This window comes from Carcharhinus amblyrhynchos, chromosome 26 (genome assembly GCF_965287045.1).
Source record: "Carcharhinus amblyrhynchos chromosome 26, sCarAmb.v2.hapA, whole genome shotgun sequence".
In the NCBI taxonomy this organism is placed as follows: domain Eukaryota; kingdom Metazoa; phylum Chordata; class Chondrichthyes; order Carcharhiniformes; family Carcharhinidae; genus Carcharhinus; species Carcharhinus amblyrhynchos.
Window position 1 is genome coordinate 11,149,052 of NC_137349.1, and position 19,287 is coordinate 11,168,338.

Genomic DNA, 19,287 nt, shown 5'->3' on the forward strand with positions numbered 1-19,287 from the left:
ATGTAACCTTGGTATCCTCTAGTAAAAAAAAACTTAAGCATTGCACTGTAATCATATATAATACATTTCTCTTCCTTCTTAGGTGGTCCCCTGGGAATCGAGGATGACTTGTTCCACTCCAGTTTGATGAAACTGAGATGGCTGATAAATCCAACGTGTGATCAGATGATGCTTGAAGAGTTGGGTGAATAGATTGTTTGGAAGTTTGCGCATTCCCTTTTGATGCCTCAACTTTACCTCTACATGCTCCCAACAAACTCTTGAAGTGTTTTGTGCCTTTCAAATAAACCTTCCCTGTTTTGGTCTATCACAAGCCAGATACTCCCATGAGTTGGTGGAGATGTTTGATCTCTTCAGTGACATGTGGAGGACATCTCAAACATTTCTGATGTCCTTGAATCTCTCCTGCAGTATCCATGTTCAGAGTGGAACAGTTTCTTTGGGAATCTGGTGTCAGGTGTATGAATGACATGTCCTGTCCAGTGAAACTTGACACTGGGAATATTGGCTTAGGAGAGGAGGCTGCTTTGGACCACATTTCTTATCAGCAGATTTGGAGGTTCTTGTGAAGGCACCACTGGTGGTACTTCTCCAGTGCTTTGTGCCATCTGCTCTACATTGTTCAAGTCTTTGAAGCATTCAGCAATTTGGGGGGATCACTCCTGCTTGGTAAACCATGATCTTGTTATTGCGTTCGCGATCCTGGTTCTCGCTTTTCCTCAGGCAGAGCTGGCACATTGGAGGTGATGAAGAATTTTGCCATTTATCTCTGCCTTTGTCAAGAAGCCTCCTCCAGTGGTCCCCACCATCACAGATGCCAGGCTCCAGCCAGTTCGATTCACTCCACGTGATATCAAGGAACAGCTGAAAGCACTGGACACTGCAAAGGCTAAGAGCCCTGATAACATTCCGGCAGTAATACTGAAGACTTGTGCTCCAGAACTTGCCACTCCCCTAAACAAGCTCTTCTAGTATAGTTACAACACTGCCATCTACCCAACAATGTGGCAAATTGTACACAAAAAGCAGGACAAATCCAACTCGACTAATTACCGCCCAGTCTACTCTCAATCACCAGTAAAGTGATAGAAGGGGTCATCAACAGTGTATCAAGTAGCACCTGTTCAGCAATGTCCAGTTTGGGTTTCACCAGCGTCACCCAGCTCCTGACCTCATTACAGCCTTGGTTCAAACATGGACAAAAGAGCTAAATTCTAGAGCGAGGTGAGAGTGACAGCCCTTGACATCAAGGCCGCATTCAACTGAGTGTGGCATCAAGGAGCCCTAGTGAAACTGAAATCAATGGGTATCAGGGGCAAACTCTCCACTGGTTCGAGTCATACCTGGCACATAGGAAAGTGGTTATGGTTGTGGAAGGTCAGTCATTGCAGCTCCAGGACATCTCTGCAGGAGTCCTTATAGTAGTGTCTTAGGCCCAACCATCTTCAGCAACTTCATCATTCTGGCCTCCATCATAAGGTCAGAAGTGGGGCTGTTCGCTGATGATTGCACAATGTTCAGCATCATTTGCGACTCCTCAGATACTGAAGTAGTCCATGTTCAAATGCAACAAGATCTGGGCCTGGGCTGACAAGTGCCAAGTAACATTTGTGCCACCCAAATGCCAGGCAATGGCCATCACCAATAAGAGACACTCTAACCACCACCCCTTGACATTCAATGGTGTTCACTGAATCCCTCATTGTCATCATCCTAGGGGTTACCATTGACCAGGAACTCAACTAGGCTCACTTCGACACAGTGGCTACAACAGCAGGTCAGAGGCTAAGAATACTGCAGTGAGTAACTCACCTCTTGACTTCCCAAAGCGTATCCACCATCTACAAGGCACAAGGAGCACAATGGAATACTCCCCCATTTGCCTGGATGGGTGCAGCTCCTACAACACTCAGGGAATTTGATACCATTCAGGACAAAGTAGCCACTTGATTGGCACCACATTTACAAACATCCAATCCTTCCTTCACCGACGGTCAATAGCAGCACTACAAGATGCACTGCGAAAATTCAAAGATCCTTAGACAGCACCTTCCAAGCCCATGACCACATCCATCTAGAAGGACAAGGGCAGCAGTTACATGGGAACACCACCATTTGCAAGTTCTCCTCCAAGCCACTCACCATCCTGACTTTGAAATATATCACCATTCCTTTGCAGTCGCTGGGTCAAAATCCCGGAACTCCCTCCATAACAGCATTGTGGGTCAACCCACAGCACACGGACTGCAGCGATTCAAGACGGCGGCTCAACACCACCTTCTCAAGGGCAACTAGGGATGGGCAATAAATGCTGGCCAGCCAGCAACGCTCACGTCTCATGAATGAATAAAAAGAATCAGCTCCCAAGAAAAGCCAAATGTGGAAATACAGAAAACACATTTTCACACACTGGACCACTGTGGAGAGAGATGACTGATAAAAATTAGAGGGGAAAAAACATATAAAGTATTTGTGCCCCTTATAGGATCTCCTTTGTCTCACCTTGAAACAAAATATCCAGCATGTTCTGGGGGAGACTTGCTTTTGAGGCATTCTGAGGGTAGGGATGAAGTGATGCCCAAGGTGTGAAATCAGTTATTCCAATATACCAGATCCAGCACACTCTTGATTGACCAAGATATTTTTAATCAGTCAAAGGAGTAAATATAGTTCAAGCAATCTCCTTCACCATATCCCTCCCAAACCCCTACATATTCATCTTCCCCAAGCCAGTGAAAGCTTTTCGAGGAGCTCCGTGGCTTCCAATATTATCGCTCGAATTTATCAAAATTTGGTACTGATCCAGAGACTAGGTAAGGTTAAGATTGATTCCCACTGTACAAGGACAGCAGATCATTCTTGGATGAGCAAATGAAAAGAAATGAACCACTGACTTCCTGATCACCATTCAATGGCTCACATTCAGAAGGCTACACGTAGACATTGGGCTAGAACAAGATTTAACAGGCAGTCAGGACGCTAATAGAAAAACAGAGCACAAGATGGCACCTTCTGGAATGGTGCAGAGAAAACTCAAGCATAAAAAAGCATTTAGCAGCCAACACATTCATTGGCTCTTTCTTCTCCTGCTGAGAACTCCGGAAGCCATTTCACACTGTGCTTTAGTTTTAACAATCAGTCCATGTTTAAAAAGCTACAAATGAATCTGGACCAACACTTTCAGAACCTTTACACGACAAAATTTTGGTGTGAATAAGCTTGTGATCTTTGCTGCGTCAAGATGCAACAAGTCATCTAATAACTTTCTGCTCATCTTTTCCTCATTTTACCAGTTGGTTTTCTGCATATTACAACCAGAAGATGCCCATACGTCAGCTGTATGGAGAGAAGGTCTGAACAGGTTCTTTCGAGATACAAACAATGTAGTTACAATTATATCGTTGGGCGATCCTAGTTGAATTGGAGCAAAACAAATTTGTTCCACCGAATAAGGCTAAGACTCTTCTTTTAATGCTCTGTAATATTTCACAACCAGTCATTGAATTATCCATTTTAGGACTCTTGCTAATGAGAAACCTCCACAGTCATCTTCCCCAAAACTGCTCCCTCAGACACTGAGTGGTGTGGGACTCGTGGATGGCAACCCTTCTGTCAATGATCAAAAAGGCAAACAGAATGCTGGCCTTTAATACCAAGTGGACTGGAATACAATGGAGTAGAAGTTATGCTACAGCTATATAAATCCCTGGTTAGATCACACCTGAAACACAGTAGTTCAGGGCAGCACATAGTAGGAAAAGTATACTGATCTTGGAAAGAGAGCAGAAAATATTTTCCCAGAATGATTCCTAGACCCTAAGGGTTAAATTACAAGCAGAAATTAAACAAGTATTGTATTCCCTGATGTTTAAAAGTTTAAGGGCTGATCCGAAGAGAGAGAGAGAATGAATGGGATAGATTTATCTGCTTGGTTACAGACTAAAGCACAGATGGTGATGCCTACCTCCAAGAAAACATTCACAAAGAATGGTGCTTGGAAAACAGAATCACTGGAAGGGAAAGGGAAGAGATGAAAAATAAAACAAGAAATTAGCCAAATTGCTACGTGTCCCTTCCTATCCATGTGTTCTTTCCATGTTCAGAAAGGTGCTACTCTGAAGTTCACCGCTCTAAAATATTTATGGATAAATATTTATATTGGGGGATGGGGGTTGCAGATGCTTTTAGTTGGGATTCAAACCAAGTCCATGTGGGAAAAAAGACACTGCAGAATAACTGACTCCAATGTCATCATTGGCTTTAAGCCAATTATGTTTAAAGTTAAATGCTACAGGATTCAAAAGATGAGTTTGAACAGTATGTGTCTTTGGCCTGTTGTGTTTCACTCATGTCATTTAATTTTTTGTTTAAATGACACTAGTTGTTCACCAAGGCAGACAAGTGCTCGCCTGACATGGCTGCTGCCTCCATTTTGTCTTCCCACCTCACTGTGCCAACAACACAGTGACAGTGACAGGCAGTTCAATGCCACATTTGTTTTCAATATCAACGAGACTTCAAAACAAGCCAGGCTACATTTTGGAAGCAGAAGTGTCACCAAATTTCAATCACGCAGCAAGAGAAGACACTGCATCTGTTAAACAATCTGTGGTACGTATACTCAGGAAGGGCACACAAAATTGGTATATATTCAGCTAAAATACATAATACTGAAAAATTTGTAATTAGGAAAAGATGGTCACGCAATCTGTCAGGCTTTCATCGGTGTGAGCTCTTTAACTAATGCAATTTATTTCAATTATATTTCCCTATCTCTCCTCTGTCAAGTCTTTTGAGTCTTGACAGCATGAGGAGCTTGGGTAAAAGGTTGACACTCATATACAAGATATCAAGGTTGGAATCAAATAGTGATTAGACAACATCTCAATTGGATTTCAATAGTCTATAAATTGGAGGAGGAAGCCTGAAAAAGCCTTGGAAAGGGTCCAGAGGAGATTCACAAGAATGATCCTTGGAATGTTTTATGAGGAACGGTTGAGGACTCTGGGTCTGTACTCATTGGAGTTTAGAAAGATGAGGGGGGATCTTATTGAAACTTACAGGATACTGCGAGGCCTGGAAAGAGTGGACAAAGAGAGGATGTTTCCACTAATAGGAAAAACTAGAACCACAGGGCACAACCTCAGGCTTAAGGAACTATCCTTTAAAACAGAAATTAAGAGGAATTTCTTCAGTCAAAGACTGGTGAATCTGTGGAACTCTTTGCTGCAGAAGGCTGTGGAGGCCAGGTCATTGAGTGTCTTTAAAACAGAGATAGATAGGTTCTTGATTAACGAGGTCGTCAGGGGTTAGGGGGAAAAGGCAGAAGAATGGGGATGAAAAAAATATTAGCCATGATTGAATGACAGAGCAGTTTCGATGGGCTGACTGGCTTAATTCTGCTCTTATGGTCTTACAGTCTTATGAGGGAGTTCACAGCTCCACAGCTTTGAAGTCCCAGGAAATGTAAAGAACTTTATCCACAACAATGCAGCACTCTGAACAGTACCCCCACTAGAGACTCAGCCACTCTAGTATCCTCCTGACTCAGAAGATCTGCTAAGTGAACCAGATGACACTGCATGCACCAACAGCCTAGATTGTAAGTCTCGGCAATGCATCGTGCAACAAATTTCATTTCCTTCTATATGCTGCCCAACTCACAGTGCCACAATCTTCACAACATCCAGGTTCTGAATCCATCCAGTCAGAATGGGGATTGAATCTGATCCACACCGGCAATCAAGTCAACTGCCCCCACACCACTCCCCTCCTCCCTCCAAAGAGTCCAAGTGAGCATCAATGGCACTATTAATAAAAGTAGTCACTGAGATGATGCTTCCCCTGGCTGGGAATCTAGAATACAGCATCAGGGTCAATATTTGATCATTTAGGACTGAGATGAGAAGAAATTCATTCGCTCAAGGGGTTGTGAATCTTTGGAATTCTCCATGACTTTGCGGGAAAATGGAGGGAAGCCCAAGATCGACCATGGTCATATTGAATTGTGGAACTTGGACAGGTCACATGTTGTTCCCTTGCTTCTTTTTCTTGGGTTTGTTCTTAACAGGGGTACTGTTCAGGAGTCAATCTAATAATTTAAAATCCGCCTGGGGTTCTTAAACATTTACAATAAAATACTTTGAAGATTTTCACTGCATTGGCAGGATTCAGAATAACAGATTAAAGTGCTTATATTCCAACATTTCAGAGTTAAGGGAGATCCATATTGTTAGCTCTAAGCCTTGGTAAAGATAGGGGCATTTTGTGCAAGCCAGATTGCTAGAATGATTCACAGTGGAAAGTGAGTATGTATGGATGATGAACAACAACATGGTCAGACTCCGTGATGCCTGCTGTGGTTAAATATCACAGCATCCAACGTCTGGGCTTGCAGCCAAAAAATACTCACTTGTTGAGGAATCAGATGAACCATATTTCAGTATGAAGCAATGCCTGCAGAAAGAAAAGGCATCTGGGAAAGAGGGGTGAAAATAAAAAAGTGGGGGAAAAAAAGCGTGCACCAGGATGTTTTGGACAATACAAAAGGGCACAAGGATGAGGAAAAGACATGGAGTACAATGTGCTTAGCCAGAATTAGATGACCTTCTGACTCACTTATAAAGACTATTATCTTTAACAGAATTTGATGGTTACTCAAAAAAAAGGTTTCATGAACATTTGGTGAAAAAAATTGAATGAGATGGAGGTGGAAAGCAATTTGAGACACAGCACAGGTAATCCACTAGCTGCAGTTGGATAGCACAGCAGGATTAATGTCAGGAATTCAGATAAAAATGAAATATGCACACAGCAAACAGAAGTGGTGTCAGATTTTGAATTGGAAAGCACTCCTTGTACTTTACACTAATCTGGAAGTCAACTTACCAACATTCTAGCAAGACATCCCCATTTTTAGAAGTCCTATGCTAACGTTACTCCAAAAGTTCTTGCTCAAAGAATGAGCGTGCCGACTCTCAGAAGGTATTTATGTACACACACTCGAATATATGTACACACACATCAAAAACTCTCATTTTTGATTTGAAAAGTCTAAAAAAAAGCCAAAAATAACAGTTCACCCAAATCTCTCATTAATCCATTTTCCTATGGGATGGAGCAATAACTACATGCCTATCATGCAGTGAGCTGAACACTCCAGCTCTGGAGAGGCCTGGTGACGAAAGTTTCCTCTTTGTGAAATGTTGCTGGAGTCAAGCTTTGTAATACAAAAGAAAAGAAAAGGAAAGCCAGTGGATGTCTCCATGATAGCAGGTAGAAATACAGGTCTATGCAGAAGAAAGGCAGTACTTTCACTCTTCCCCAGGCTGCAAGAAAGAGCAAACCAAGGGAAAAGGAAATAAGTGACCAATGTGTCACCTAAACTGCTGGCCACCTACTAGCTTAACAGTCAGAAAGGGCAATTAAAGGAGGCTTGGAGATCTGCGTTGGAAGGAGAACCGATCCTGAGTGTAGGATAGTAAGCATATATTACACTCAAAATGACTTCTCCTCACACTGTCACTGAACTAAACAAAATGCTTCAATTTCACAACTACGAGGCTTTCCAAGGCCCTTTACAACCACTGTACGTCACTGTTGTAAACATTGGGAATTTATGCAAGGTTGCAAGTTAAGGAAATGCAACAGTCAATTCACACAGAGCAACGTCCCATAAGTCACACACCATCCTAATGTGAAACGATATTGTTATTCCTTCGTTATTGTTGAGTCAACATCTTGGAACTCCCAATTTAACAATAATCTGAATTCTTCAAAATCCATTTACAGGATGTGGGCTTTGCTGGCTGGGCTAGCATTTATTGCCCATCCATAATTGCCCTCAGGGTGGTAGTGAGTTGCTTCCTTCAACAACCGCAGTCCCTGTACATATCCCAAATGGACTGCAATGTTTCAAGAAGGTAATCACCCATCACCCACAATTAGAGATGTACAGCAAATTCTGGCTTTACCAGCAATGCCCCATTCCAGCGAACAAATAGAACAAAAAACCTGATAATGCCAGTTAGTCAGTTGCAGTAGTGTTTCAATCACGTGGTCCACACAGAATTGCTCCTTAAAGGGGCCATGTTACCACACTCCTTTCCCCCTCCTCTCCTCCCAACTTGAATCCACGTGAGCAAAAACAGAAGAGACACACCATTATACATGGGAATATAGACACAATATCACATTAGGGACACCAAAAGGAAGTCCATTCACAAAGTCAGTTGGTCTGGAAGCTTCCAGCCAATGTGGAACAATGCAACCCTATACAGATTCCTTCAGCAACCGATGAATTCAATCTGGCAGAAGCAAAAGGCAAACTCATCAGCTCAGAGTGATGCCTTCCCCAGTGGCTTCTTCCTCTTTGGCTACAGAAGCCAGAGGCTGCCTTGGCTCCATAAGGGCTGGAGATATCCCTGGATCTGTAATCTGTAACAGGTTCACAGAGGGACTCTGGATCAGGCCTAGTTCTCTTCTTCAAATGATCCACATGTTTTTCCACACTGCAATGTTATACTTCCAAGACTTACAAAGCTAGTCCCATTCTAAAATTCTTCCTGACACCTAAGTCGGCCCATCATCAAAGTTTCTTGCTATGACAAGGTCATCAACCTCAAACATTCTATCTCCTTTCTTTGAGACATGGTTTTCTTTCTGGGAGGCTTGCCTAGCCTCCACCCTTCCTGACAAATCTGGAAACATCAAATCCAAGTGGATTTATAGGTGGCATCCACAACCTCAGTGGCGGCATAGTATTATATGATAGCAAGAAACTTGCCAAGCGCAAGTTCAGTGGTCTCTGAGCTTGCTTCTGCCAAACCATTTGAGGCTGGGTTTTAAGGAGCTGACAGAATATGGCATATACCAATTCACCTGATAAACTGGCAGAACTCCTCAACTGCAAATGTGCCAATGTCCGATACCAAGGCCTCAGGGATGCCATGGATGGCAAAGATCTGCCCCCCGCCAATCGTGGCTGTGGCCATGGTAGACTTAATTAACTGTACATCCAGCCATTTTGCACGTGCATCAACCACAATGTGCTATGAACTGTCCAGCAAAATGCATGCACAAAGGTGATAATGACCTGGCCGTTCCCATGGATGCAATAGTAGTGGCAATGGCTGCTGGCTAACATCTTAGGCACTTGCTGACCATTCTTTCAATCTCCTCACCAGACATAGCTTCAGGCCAGTGCCCTCATCCTGCTTTGCCTGGGGGCATGCATCATGCATCTCCTGTAGTAAATGCTGATAGCTCTGGGGTGGCACCATATAGCACGAGCCCCCAAATAACATATCATCCTCACCCCTTATCTCCTTCCTATGATGTAGTTAAGATTGATCGGCTCCAACTTGTCACAGTACCAACGATGTATCACCATCTTTTTAATTTGGGAGAAATGGATCCCTCTCAGTCCAGGAGTTTATATGGGCAGCTGAGATTGGCACTGTCTTTGAAAGGTGCAATGACAACACTTTCTTGTAGCACAGGTATTAGTGGTATAAGCTGTGGCAGAGGGAGACAGCCAAGTGCATCCATGTTCGAAGTCTGCATCCCTAGTCTATCCTGGAAGGAGTAGGTGTACGAAGCCAACGGCAAGGCCCATCTCTATACCCTCGCAAAGGTAATCCACATCAGGGTTCAAGTAAATTTCGGCCTTTGCTCCTTTTATTCAACCCAGTTCCTGCTGAGTATCTGCACATGAATTCTTAAAAACTACCACCTGTGACTTTCAATATCACCAGCCAGTCCAATTTTATCTGTTTCAACTAGTCTCAACCCATGATGGGTGATTGCCTTCTTGAAACATTGCAGTCCATTTGGGATATGTACAGGGACCGCGGCTGTTCAAGAAAGCAACTCACCACCACCGTGAGGGCAATTACAGATGGGCAATAAATGCCTCAAACCACCCAGTCTCAAATGGTTTGGCAGAAGCAAGCTCAGAGACCACTGAACTTGCGCTTGGCAAGTTTCTTGCTATCATATAATACTATACCACCACTGGGGTTGTGGATGCCACCTATAAATCCACGTTGATTTGATGTTTCCAGATTTGTCAGGAAGGGTGGAGGCTAGGCAAGCCTCCCAGAAAGAATACCATGACTCAAAGAAAGGAGATAGAATGTTTGAGGTTGATGACCTTGTCATAGCGAGACCCATGAGACAAGGTCTGTCACCCTCAATCACTCAAACTGCACTGCCTGGTTCCGAGAAGATACCGGTATTGCAAATTATCCTATTGTCTTCCGGATCTCTCTCATCTAGATTGATCAAATGGCCCCAGAATGACAACCTCAAGGGTGGCAGACCTTTCTCGAGGTATCTGAATGCTTGCTCACTTAGGACATGAACTTAGTATCTACCGCTCCAGTGCTAACTTCCATCTTCAGAGGTCTGTCATTGATCATCAGGACCACCTCAATGGGTGGTACCTATTTGAGTTGAACATGGTTTAACACACGTTTTGGACCCTTGTTAGTTTAACAGCGTTACAACTGTAGTTTTTTTTTTGTGTGTTCTGTCCTGCCTGCTTTGCTCTGGACCAAGCCTGCAAATGAGCCTTTCTCTTGTAGCGAAAACACATATAATCTTTGCACAAGCACGATTCCCGGGAATGCTCTCCCCCATATCACAAACATGCCTCCATCCCTGGTGCTGTACTACCCCTCTTGGGCTCAGCTGTATTCTCTCTCAGGCTGTTCCTCACCGCAGCCATTTCCTGCACAAATGGCTCACCTTGTTGGGCATGCCCTGTAATTCACTCGCACCTTGCTCAGCACATTCAGTTGCTCGAGCCACCTCTGTAACTTTTTCCAAAGAGATTTTAGTCTCAGCAAGCAGCCTTTTTTGTATAGTGAGACTGCTGATCCCATAGACCAAATGATCTCTCAACATCTCCTCCACAGCTGTGTCAAAATCACAATGCTTCGCTAAATGTCACACTCTAACCAAGAACCTGGAGATCATCTCCCTGAGTTCACTCACAGCAGAGTGAAACTGATACCGTAACGTGATGATTGAAGGTCTTTGACCAGTCCCACTATTTGACTGAAAGACTTCATGCCCTGACCTTCAAGTGATGTCAGGTTTCTCACCAGGTTGTAAGTTTATGGGCTATAGACTGAGTAATAACATCACCTTTTGCTTTATGTCTGTAGTAATTTTGCCAGATACAAAGAAATAGCATAACCTTTCATACATAGAAAAATACATAGAAAATAGAAATAGGAGTAGACCATCTATTCCTTTCAGCTTCTTCCACCATTCATTATGAACATGGCTGATCATCAAATTCTGAATCCTTCTCTCCTCCGCCCCAATATCCCTTGATCCATTCAGCCCCAAAAGCTACATTTAATTCCTTCTTGAAATCTCTCAACTTTTTGGCCTCAACTACTTTCTATGGGAGTGAATTCCACAGGTTTACCACTCTCTCGGTCAAGACATTTTTCCTCATCTTAGTCCTAAAGGGACTCCTTATCCTCAAACTGTGGCCCTAGCTTTTGGGTGTCCCCACCATAGGGAGCATCTTTTTGAATCTACCCTGTCAGAACTTTATAAGTTTCTGTGAGATCCCCTCCCACTCTTCTCAACTGCAGCGTATATAATCCTGATTTAGTCTCTCCTTATACATCAGTCCTGCCATCTCAGGAATCAGACTGGTAAACCTTTGCTGTATTCCCTCTATATCAAGGACATCCTTCCTCAGATAAGTACACCAAAACTGCACACAATACTCCAGGTGTGGCCTCACCTACCTACCTCTACCCTGTCAAGACCCCTCAGGATCTTACATATTTGAATATGCTAAGATAGGTTAGACAGCCTCAGAGCTGGAGGAAAGGCATGGCTTCAGGCATCATGATGACATCCTGCTGCTCGTCCTATTCTTGCATTCACTTACTATAACAGATCATTAATGTGTCATTTTTGTTACTGAAAGCCAGTCACGAAGTTTACGCAAAAAGACCATCATTGAAACCTGCCTTCCGCTGTCCTTCCTCTAAACACACCACAGGGAGAGTCACATAACTTGCAGATGGAACAATGCAAACATTTTATTGTTGTGCACTAACAGTAAATCCACAATAAGTGTCCTGGGTAAGACACAACATGAAGCTTTGACAAAGGGTCAACTGGATTCGAGTGCCAGCTCTTTCCTTTCCTTACAGATGCTGCCAAATATGCTGAGATTTTCCAGCATTTCTCTTTTGGTTTCAGATTCCAGCATCCACTGTCATTTGATTTTATCTCTTTCAGCACCAACTGGCTTGAGGATAGGCTGGAGAGAACGGCACCGTGGTTAGCACTGCTGCCTCACAGCACCAGGGACCTGGGTTCAATTCCCGGCTTAGATCAGTATCTGTGTGGAGTTTGCATATTCTCCCCGTGTCTGCGTGGGCTTCCTCCCACAGTCTAAAGATATGCGGATTAGGTGAATTGGCCATGCTAAATTGCCCCTTAGTGTCAGGGGGACTAGCTAGGGTAAATACACAGGGATAGTGCTTGGGTGGGATTTTGATTGGTGCGGGCTTGATGTGCTGAATGACCTCCTTCTGCACTGTAAGATTCTATGCGAGCCACAAGACAGAACCTGACAAATCTCAGCAGTGCTTTTAAGATTACTATCAGGCAAGCTCATAGCCATGATGAGACAGGGCTCAGCAACAGTGTCGCAGATGGACGGATGGCAGAACACTTGCTCAATGCACGCTCCACAATAACCTCAGCAGCACAGCCCCCACGCTGTGAGGAGACTCCTCGGTGCATAAAACCACCATCCAAATAGAGTACCTCTGCCAAAAAGAGGTCAAGATCTTAGGATAAACCAGCTCGAAGCACATTCATCACAAACTGACCTTTTGACACTAGCTCAAGATGGGGTGCAATGTCTTATCAGCTTGGATCTTGACAAAATATTGCAGATGCTGGAATCTGAAAGAAAAACAGAAAATGCTGGAAAATCTCAGTAGGTCTGACAGAATCTGTGGAGAGAGAATAGAGCCAATATTTCGAGTCTGGCTGACCCTCTGTCAGAGTGGAATTTTGTTGACAGATCTAAAAAATATACAGAGTTCCAATCTAACTGGCTGCATCTTTGGTCTCCTTACTTTGTAGTGGGGACCAACAGACACACAATTATGAAACTAGAAGGGAAATTGCAAAGGAGTCACTCCCCAAACGTTGGACAAAATCCTAGTTGAATTTTAATAGCAGGCTGAGTCAGATGGGGGTCCAGCCCATTCCAAATATGTTCGTTTCTGATTCCTGAAGTTAATCCTATAGCAACTGCGGCTATCTGCTGCAGCTATGATTTGCCACAAGGGCAAAGTTTACCAATGCTAGGTTCAAAGCATCGACAATATCAACCCATGAAGCAGTTCAAAAGTTATAATTCAGCTGAGGGGCCCTGTGGAAATTGGGTAGCAGAAACACAGCCACTGAAGCTGGAACTTGGGTTTAATAACCTTGACAGACCACGGCGACACAGTGGTTAGCACTGCTGCCTCAGCGCCAGGGACCCGGCTTGGGTTATGGTCTGTGTGGAGTTTGCACGTTCTGTGTGTTTGCGTGGGTGTCCTCGGAGTACTCCAGTTTCCTTCCACAGTCCGAAACACATGCTCATTAGGTACATTGACCCAAACAGGCACCGGAGTGTGTCAACTAGGGGATTTTCACAGTAACTTCATTGAACAAAGAAAATTACAGCACAGGAACAGGCCCTCTGGCCCTCCAACTCTGCATCGAACATGCTGCCCGACTTAACTAAAACCCCCTACTCTTCCGGGGACCATATCCCTCTACTCCCATCTCATTAATGTACTTGTCAAGACACCCCTTAAAAGCCACTATCGTATCTACTTCCACTAGTTCCCCTGGCAACGAGTTCCAGGCACCCACCACTTTGTGTAAAAAAATCTGCCTCGTACATCTCTTTTAAACCCGTGCCCCCTGGTAATTGACTCTTCCACCCTGAGAAAAAACTTCTGACTATCATTTTGGCAGAAACAACGGGATGCAGGAGTACAATATCAAGGGTAGGAATCTTAGCTGTGTTGAAGAGCAGAAGGATCTTGGGGTCCGGGTCCATAGGACTCTTAAATCAGCCTCACAGGTGGAGGACATGGTCAAGGAGGCATATGGTGTACTGGCCTTCGTTAATCGAGGGACTGAGTTTAGGAGTCGGGAGGTAATGCTGCAACTTTATAAGACCCTTGTCAGACCCCACTTGGAGAAGTGTGCGCAGTTCTGGTCGCCTCACTACAGGAAGGATGTGGAAGCTATTGAGAGGGTGCAGAGGAGATTTACAAGGATGTTGCCTGGATTGGGAGGCATGCCTTATGAAGATAGGTTGAGGGAGCTAGGTCTCTTCTCCCTGGAGAGAAGGAGGTTGAAAGGCGATCTGATAGAGGTTTATAAAATGTTGAGAGGAATAGATAGGGTGGATTCTCAGAGACTATTTCCCAGGGCTGAAATGGGTGCTACTAGAGGACACAGGTTTAAGGTGCTGGGAAGCAAGTACAGAGGAGATGTTAGGGGAAAGTTCTTCACTCAGAGGGTGGTGAGTGAGTGGAATCGGCTGCCGTCGGTGGTGGTAGAGGCGAACTCGCTGGGGTCTTTTAAAAGACTTCTGGATGAGTATATGGGATCTAATGGCATTGGAAGTTACAGATAATTCTATGGCTTGGTAGATATAGGTGTGATCGGCGCAACTTGTGGGCCGAAGGGCCTGTTTGTGCTGTAGTGTTCTATGTTCTATCCGCTCTGTCCATGCCCCTCAATCTTGTAGACTTATATCAGGTCTCCCCTCAACCTCCATCGCTCCAGTGAGAATAAACCAAGATTCTCCAACCTCTTCTCATAGCTAATGCCCTCCATACCAGGCACCATTCTGGTAAATCTTTTCTGTACCCTCTCCAAAGCTTCCACAACCTTCTGGTAGTGTGGCGACCAGAACTGAACACTATTTCAAGTGCGGCCTACCTAAGGTTCTATTGAAGTGCTAACGTAAGCCTTACTTGTCACTGATCATTGGTCAGCATATTAAATACAGGAGTTGGGACATCTTGTTGAAATTGTACAAGACATTGGTATGGCCACAATTGGAATGCTATGTACAGTTCTGGTCATCTTATTATAAAAGGATATTATTAAACTAAACAGAGTGCAGAAAAGATTTACTAGGATGTTACCTGCACTTGATGGTTTGAGTTATAAGGGGAGGCTGGAACTTTTTTTTCCTGGAGCGTAGGAGGCTGAGGGTTGATCTTATAGAGGTCTATAAAATAATGAGGTGCATAGATTAGCTAGATAGTCAATATCTTTTCCCAAAGATAGGAGAGTCTAAAACTAGAGGGTGTAAGTTTAAGATGAAGGGGGGTGAGAGATACAAAAGAGTCCAGAGGGGCAATTATTTCAGACAGAGGATGGTGAGTGCCTGGAACAGGCTGCCGAAGGTGGTAGTAGAGGTAGGTACAATTTTGTCATTTAAAAAGTGTTTCGACAGTTAATGGGTAAGACAGGTACAGAGGGATATGGGCCAAAAGGGGGCAAAGTGGGACTAGCTTAGTGGTAAGGAAAGGAGTGGCACAGACAAGTTGGGCTCAAGGGCCTGTTTCCATGCTGTAATGCTCTATGACCAAAAACAAACTTTAAAACTTTGTAATGTACTATGCACAAATTTGATCTTCATCTTTAAGCAAAAAAAATAAAGAAAATGGGGAAGTTTCAAAGAAATATTACAAGGATGATACCAGAACATGGAGGCTATAACTAGGACAGACTGAATGGGACAGATTAATTTGATCGAGGTCATTAAAGTTTTGAACAGGTTTGACAGGGTAGATGGGAAAAGGATATTTTCACTTGTAGGTGGAATCCAAAACTAGAGGCCAGAAATATAAGATAGTCAACATAAATCCAATTTTGCAGAAAGAACTGCATCCAGAGTGTGCTTAGAATGTGAAACTCCCTACCTTAATAGGACCCTTGTCAGACCCCACTTGGAGAAGTGTGCGCAGTTCTGGTCGCCTCACTACAGGAAGGATGTGGAAGCTATTGAGAGGGTGCAGAGGAGATTTACAAGGGTGTTGCCTGGATTGAGAGGCATGCCTTATGAAGATAGGTTGAGGGAGCCAGGTCTCTTCTCCCTGGAGAGACGAAGGTTGAGAGGCGACCTTTTGGAGGTTTATAAAATGTTGAGAGGAATAGATAGGGTGGATTCTCGGAGGCTATATCCCAGGGCCGAAATGGTCGCTACGAGAGGACACAGGTTTAAGGTGCTGGGAAGCAAGTACAGAGGAGATGTTAGGGGAAAGTTTTTCACTCAGAGGGTGGTGAGTGAGTGGAACTGGCTGCCGTCGGTGGTGGTGGAGGCGAATTCGCTGGGGTCTTTTAAAATACTTCTGGATGAGTACATGGGATCTAATGGCATTTTAAGTTACAGATAGTTCTACAGCTTGGTAGATGTAGATGTGATCAGTGCAACTTGTGGGCCGAAGGGCCTGTTTGTGCTGTGGTGTTCTACGTTCTATGTTAAGTTGTTCAGCTGAAGGTCAGATACATTTAAGGGAAAGCTAGATAAATACATAAGAAATGAAAGGATATGTTAATAGTTTTGAATAAAGGAAGGATGCTGATATGCAGCATGAACATGTACAAAACATGGACACTTTGGGCCAAATGGTCTACTTCTGTGTTGTATGTTATACATAATGAAGTTCTGTAGTGCAGTAATCAGAGTGCAAACCAGCAAATAGATTGTAATAACCTCCTAAATCTTACCACAGCCACTGGTTGTTCTGAAATCATAACTGAGCATTCTCTGGCCTGTGGCAATAGGAAAATTGGGTTAAACTTTACATTCTATGCATTTTCTCCTCACAGTTTCTGGAGTCCTCTGGCTGAGGGAGCTGGATGATCCATGTCACCAGAGCCAGAAAGGATGTGGATATCAGCACCGATTTCCATTTCCCGTCAATTAGGTATTGCATCACCGCAATGATTGGCAGCATGCCATATTGGGAAAGCCTGACTACTTCAGTGAGGCTAGATTGCGTGAAGAGGGTCTGTGGCAGAGAAGGGATTGCTGCTTTTTCATTGCTTTTGTTTAGAAAAAGAAATTCCGTGGTGTACTCCCGACAAATTCTTTAAATTTCGTGCCACACAGTTACCTGGAAATTAGATTCTGGAAGCAGGTCAGGGCCACCATGAAACTGACCTCCAAGCCAAGTGAGCAGAGAATTACCAGCCGAGGGTTGGAATTTCCCTTCTGACTCAACAGCCCGAAGCAGAGGAAAGGCAGCAAAGTACACAGATAGGACGCAGTCACAGCAGCAGAGTTGGGGTTACCCAGGCAGCCATTTTAGTTCTCTCAAAGGGACAAAGCTCTCACCAGGATTGGAACAGTCTAATGTGTTGGATGACATGATGCACACTGACTGTTGAGAGACTGCAGCTCCTGAGTTTGACATGGAACTGAAGAACTAACCTAAATTAAATTACACATTCATATTTTAACAGTACAACTGCAAACAGTTCTTTTTTTAACCTGGTCTCTGTTGCCAATCAATAAAACCATCTGCATTCATTAAACGCCTTCAACATCCTCAGCAGATTCTGAAGCTCACTGCAGCCTATACATTACTTTTGAAAGGTAATTGCTTACTATTTAGGCAAACATGGCAGCCAATTTGTGCACAGCCAGTTCAATTAACAAAAAATTAGTCAAGTGGCCAGTAACTGTTTTACGTGGTGCTGGCAAGTAGAATGGATGGGATAATGGTTGGGACACCCACTTCAAATAGAAACTTTACAACACCTCAGAAGCAGATCTTGTTTAACACATCATGAAAGTCAGTATCTCCAACAAAACAGCAGCATAAATATTGCAATGACATATCAGCCATGGTCACAAGCTCATTCTGGGGTGGCATGTAAACATAAGCAATAGGAGCTGGAGGAGATAATTTGACCCCTCAAGCCTGCTCTGCCATTCAACAAGATCATGTCTGGTCTTCTACCTCAACTCCACCTTCTCGCACCATGCCCATACTTCTTAATTTCACTATTCAAAAATCTACGGTGTTCTGCTTTGAATTTCCTCAAAAACTGAGCACCCAGCACTCTATGGTGGAGAGAATTCCAAAGGATTCACAAGCCTTTGAGTGAAGAAATTTCTCAGAATCCTAAATGGCCTATCCTTTGTGCTACAGACTCTTCAGCCAGCAGAAACATTTTCTCAGCACCTATCTCTTTTAAAAGTATTCCAACATTGGCAGATTGTGATAAGGGAATATGAGAGATTGGCTGCTCAGCTGGGGGTCATACAGGAAGCCCAGAGTAGTCAAGAGTCCAGTCCAGACCAAAACAATGGCCAATGAAGAGGAATGGGTGCCCAGTTGTTTGAATTAAGCAATATAAACATAGCAAATTTGGAATTCAAACATATAAAAAGATTAGACAATTTGTACAAAGGAACTTCCAATGAAGTGTCAGCAGTGTCAGCGAGGAGGATAGTTGTAGGAAAGAATGTGATTTGCAATGAGGGAATGCTTAAAAACATTGTTGAAAGCTAATTCATAGCAATTATCCCATAAGCAAGGCCTCTGCTGAACACTGAATATGAATTTAACTGAAACATGTGAACTCAGCGGTTAAAGAGAAATCAAAAACCACCTTGTCATGCTGTGTTGGAACAGGACAGGTCTTCAAATGCAATCCATATTATCATTCCATTCTCAAAACCCTTCTAAAAATCTGATCTCAAACTTTAACATTCTTAACGACTCAGTCCTCTGGATGAAGAAATTTCCAATGACCAACTGCTCATTAACTTCTTGTCCTGGATTTTCAAGCCAGGAACACATCCTCACAATGTGTGATGCACCTTGTTAGGTAGCATCAAGAATGATGCTGCAATCAGCTATATAACAAAAACTTGTCTGTATAAAGCTGTGGGTGATACCTACCCTCCTGTATGTCTACAACACACAGCCAACCCACTCCAGGTATATTAAGCAGTTGAACAGATTCCACGTGAATGCATTCAGATCATGAGCATCAAATGGGAGTTTCTAACTTTGAAATACTTCACAGGGCAGAAATATCTAAAACTGAAACAATTATCAGAGCTCAGCTCAGGTGCAGTGGCTATGTAGCATGCATGGCTGTGACAATAAAATCCCCAAGGCAGTCGCGTTGTTACTTTATTTATTTGTTGTCACAAGTAGGCTTACATTAATACTGCAATGAAATTATTGTGAAAATCTTTAA

General features: G+C 43.5%; 1 protein-coding gene across 8 annotated transcripts in view; it reads right to left on the reverse strand.

Moving 5' to 3' along the window:
• Positions 1–19,287, reverse strand: part of gatad2ab (GATA zinc finger domain containing 2Ab) — a 126,964-nt gene that overhangs the window by 97,978 nt on the left and 9,699 nt on the right. For 2 of the 8 annotated variants that reach the window (XM_080212597.1, XM_080212596.1), the window contains exon 2: positions 12,873–12,948. The exons of 5 other annotated variants lie outside the window; for them this stretch is intronic. The gene's annotated coding sequence lies outside the window, so the exon portion shown is untranslated. Of the gene's footprint in view, positions 1–12,872; positions 12,949–15,206; positions 15,294–19,287 lie in introns of those variants that run through there. One more of the 8 variants, XM_080212595.1, reaches the window with a different exon arrangement.